Raw genomic sequence first — 5,536 nt, 5'->3', positions numbered from 1 at the left:
TTTATAAACAGATTTAATAGGAAAATTTAGTTACAAACTTATATTAAGAGTTATGGATTATTATTATTATATTATTATTATTAATATTAGGAAAATTATATTAAGAATTTTAGATTATTATTACTACGGGGTATTATTATTATTATTATTATTATTATTATTATTATATTAACATAATAGATTTTAAATCGAGGCTACAAAATTTAATATTATTATTTCATTTATTCAAGTATAGTAATCACCATTTTTTAACTAATAAGTGTGAATTAGTATTGTGCAATTAATGATAAAGATTAGTAATTTGGAATAAAAATAAATGATACAATGACCCATGTTTAGCTTCCAATGCACCACTTTTTATAAAATGAAGAATTGGAATGATAAAACGAACAATTGGAATAAATAATTGAGGATTTATTCAAGTATAGTAACCACCATTTTTANGGTACGTAGTTCGCAGCTTATCGATAACTAATCCTTAAAAAAAATTATTTCGAGCACCGAATCGTCTTCTCTTAAATGTCATAGCTTAAAAAAAATTATATCGCTATTCTCGAATTTTAACTATGCCGTAAAAACCGAGGGGTTACATATTATTATTAAAAAAATAATGTATATTTTAATTTCGTTTAATTATGGATGTAATATGTGTATGTTTAATTTTCTTTAATTTTACCCGTAATATATATGTGTATGTTTAATTTTCTTTAATTATGTCCGTAATATGTGTACCATTAATTTCTTTAATTGATTAGATAAAATTACGACAATTATAAAAAACCGTTTAATAAAAGTATAATGTTTGAACTAATTNTTACCAATCAAAGTAATGTGATTAAAATATAATATTATAGAAAACATTTGATTGTTCACTACAATCACTCTGAAAATTGTAATTTTACATACGTGATAAGCCCATGACAAAATTGGCCTAGCTACTTGAAACCTTATCAGCAAAAATTAAAGCATATTTAGCTGTTAAAATCAAACTAAATCACAGTACTACAAAATACTCTATGGAATGCAGACTACACCATAAGGATCTCCAACATGCAGAATGAATCAACTAAAAATTAAATCATACCGCATACCATAACAATTCTACGCGTGTTAAAGTTCGATCTTCGACTTCGTAGAATTACAAATTATAGATCTCTAACTAATAGTGAGAGCACAGATATTAGTACGTTGTGAGAGAAGAGTCATTTCTCATCATTATATAGTGGAGGATAAACATAATATGGAAGATTTTTCAAAAGGAAAGTATAATTAATTTTAATTTTATGTAAATATAGATGATTGACATGTAAAAATTTTACTACAATATTATATAATTTTTTCATTCTAATATAGTTAATTACATATCAATTATATAGATATATATAGATATATAGATATAGATATAGATTATCATATCACTAATCACCCATCACCAATTAATTAATTAATATCAATATCAATCAATATAAATATTAATATATAACAATATTACCATATCACTAATCACCAATTAATTATTCTTTTTTAAAATAATCACCAATTAATTAATTAATATTAGTATATATTAATATATTATATATTAATATATTAATATTAAGAATAATATCATATACCATATTATCAATTATCAATTATATATCACCAATCACCCATCACCCATTAATATTAACAATATTACCATATTATCATATTATCATTATCATTATCATATTACCATAATAATATTATAGGATGGATAATTAATAAAATAATAAAATAATAAATAAATAAAATAAATGATTTTACCAAAATACCCCTAAGTTTTGGGGGGAAAATTTGGGAGGAGGAAATTGTTTTTATATATAGTATAGATTAATATTTCATACTATTTCGTACAATCTTCTTAATTCTTCATTCTTAAGAATTAAGAATATGAGTGGCGAAGAATGTATTAATGAAGTATTGTAAAAATGTTCTTAGTTATAGAAATTCTAATTGGGCATTACAACTTCGATAAGATAGAACATTGTCCTTCTTATGATGAGTCTCATGTCATTTCGTATGAGATACGGAGAGTGGAAATGTGGATGATTGTTAAAGAACAAGTCACTGAACAATGACTAATTACAATGTACTGCGGTGTTTACCTACGTATCATCGGTATGCTATATGTTAAAAGTATGCAACAATCCTTTGATTTGAGACAACATGGTTGTCTCATACATATGGTGGACTAGTGTTTACCAGTATGCATCTTTTGTTCAATTATATTATGTTATGCAGCTATAAGTATGCTTGGTAGCCTAGTTCAGTATTGTACGGAAAAATGTGTGCGTTCAATAGAGGATCAACCACCTTGGGTAACAAGACTATTCTAGTCTATTCAATAATCTTATAACGCGAATCTTGGACTTCAGGTTAAGAATATTAATAGACATTTTAAACCAAGTTTATGAGTTTGACCAAGTTTGATCATGATCTTTACCTGATTCGGTACAAATGTTGTGAAAGGATAATATTGCATGATATTTGTAACGGAAATGTTCATTATAATATATAAATATATTTCATTGTCAACTAGGCAGTGATGACATACTGCTAGGTATCACCCATGACTTACGAGTTATTTAATAATTAGTTATTAAATATTTCTTATTGCTAGTTTGACTATGAACCTATAGAAAGTCACACATTAATAGTTTGTGCAGAGAACTTTTTATTCTTAAAAGGTAGGATATTTTGGTCCAAACCAGGCTATATAAATAGAATTGCCCTTTTCTTGAGACAAGAAAGAAGTGATTTTTTGCAAAAAGAAAATGAAAAACTGTTTTTTGACGTAAATTCTTTGAGAGTTCTCGTGTGTCCGGCCGGTGGACGGGCTAGAGGTCGGACAATTGGACAGTTTAAATTTTGTTTTTGCCAAATCACGCTTCAAGGGTAAGATTGCTCAAACCCCCTCTATAACGCAGAATATAGAAAAAGCGATTGATGTTTCCGCTGTGTATGTATGCATTGTTTTCTAACATTTGATAATATTTTTTTAATGTAGTTTTTAAATTTGTAATTTTTATACACTAATATTAAATTACTCTGTATATAATATTAAAATAGAATTATAAATAACTTGAGTTAAGTTTATTAACCGAACAACACATATAAATGTGACATATGAAGTATTATTATGATTTTTTTTACCATATTATGTATACAAATTCTGTCTATTAAAAATAGAAAGTGCCATAGTCCAATAATTTGAGGGAGCTAGTTAAATAAATAATACCAATTATAACTTTCTATTTTTAGTATTCAATATTTTTACTTGTAACATCATAAGATTGCATTTTGGCTTTAGGTATGAACTATGTTTGGCAGAGCTTATTTAAGAGTTTATAGCTTATTTTAAACTACTAATAAGCTATAAGCTCTGTTTGGTAATGTTCTCAAAATAAGCTAGTAGCTTAAAATAAGAGCTTATTTTGAAACGCTACTTGGGTAGCTTTTCAAAAATAAGCTAGTAGCTTTTTAACTTTTTTTCATCTTTATCCTTATCTACTATACTAATAAGAGCCAAAGAGAGTTAGGCCTAAAATGGGTAGAAAAAATGGCGGTCAAATTATTTAATCAAATGGATGGTTCAGATAAATTATTTAATCAAATAGATGGTTAAGATAATTCAGATTAATATTATTAATAGAGATTACCTAATTTAACCTTACTTTTATGATTATCCGTTAAGTTTTCCGTTAAATATTATCTTTTCCGTTAATATTCCGTTAACTTTTAACTTACCCATTAATTTCTATAAGAAAGGTCTTAGGTTCGAACCTCATCTCAATCAAATTTGGCATAATTAAGTTTCTCACTCTATTTTACTCTTATTAAATTTATTAAATTAGTAGCTACAACAAAAAATGATACATATGTATTTCTTTAATTTAGAATTATGTGTCTACAATACATTTATTTGAAAAAATTATTCATTATCAAAAAATTAAATTAAATAAGAGAAATAATTTCATTAGTTATATTGTCTTTATTTTATCTATTCTTTAACTACTTGGGGATTGGTTGACAAAGAGAGTACTCAAATAACCCAACAAATTGAAGCGGAATCACTCTATTTTACTCTTATTGAATTAAATAAATTAGTAGTTACACCAAAAAATGATACATATGTATTTCTTTAATACCATGAAAAAAATAAAAGAGAATAGTTTGAAACCAATCATATTAACTAATTGAGGGATTTGTTGACAATGAAAGTACTCAAATAACCCATTACCCAGCAAATTGAAGCGAAAAATTACCTTTTAATATCTTTGGAATACATAATATTTTAAATTTTCAAATTTTTATTAATTTATTTAATCTTTTTTCTTAAACTAGAGATTTCTTTATCCACAATAACTCATTCAACAATAATGGTTGAACCAAATGAACCCCAAGCAGAACACATGAAAGTCCATAGCTCTTATATCATAATCTCATTGCATGACGTTGTCATCTATGTTAGCAACAATAACCGAATTGCAAATAACACACTACTAACAAAAAGGAAGAGAACAAATAGTAAAGATGAAGACAATGACAATGTTATTCAAAAGAGAATTAAGAACACTTAGAAAAATTCAAATTAAAAGTAGTATTTATTTAGACTATCATTTTTAGACCAAATATTTAGACTATCGATTTTACAAGGTTGCAAACATTTATCTTAGTAATAATTATAATGAATTTTCTATATGGTCTTGGATTCATATACTTTGAGTTAGATATTTAAATAAAAAAATTTGACATTCAATTACCCATGTATAAACTTCTCCTATATAATCTTGCATTGATATACTTTCAAATATTTATTTAAATATAAACATTGGGCATTAACCCATTCGCGCAATGCGCGTATAAAACTAGTTATTTTAAATAAATGACATCCTTTACCACTCCTCTCAATTAAAACCCCTTTGGCATTTTCTTTTCATTATGTTTGGTAGTAATTTCAGTTTGACATTTATGTTTGAACATTAATTTTTGTATGAACTAATCTTATGAATTATAAACTTTTTTTTTTTTACTTTATATATTTTCAAATATATGTTCTTACTTTATATTTTATTTAAATATATTGATTTTATTATTTTATATTTTAATATATAAACAAACCTATTTAAATTTAGAATTATTTAAATTGTATGAAAATGTCCTTTTTACTCTTTTTACATTCATCAGCTTATCAACAAGCTAATTTTACCAAACAATTTTAAGCATAACAGCTAGCTTAACAGCTCTTAAGATTTCAGCTTCGAGCTTATAGCTTTTCAATTTTCAGCTACTTTTCAGCTTTCAGCTACCTTTGCCAAACATAGCCATGGAGTAACTTTAAATCTCCAGGCTAGTTGTTCCACTCAATAGAGGTACCTACAATCCAGCGAGTGAATTAGTTACTATGTCCAACGGTGAAACCTGGGCTACATCCAAAAAAGAACCATAAGATTGCATTAGATCAACCAACATCTTATTCAGGGGAAGCCTTTGACAGATCATTAGATCAACCAAC

Source organism: Ipomoea triloba, chromosome 11, assembly GCF_003576645.1.
Source record: "Ipomoea triloba cultivar NCNSP0323 chromosome 11, ASM357664v1".
In the NCBI taxonomy this organism is placed as follows: Eukaryota; Viridiplantae; Streptophyta; class Magnoliopsida; order Solanales; family Convolvulaceae; genus Ipomoea; species Ipomoea triloba.
The sequence above is the reverse complement of the archived record's forward strand: the minus strand, read 5'-3'. Positions refer to the sequence as shown.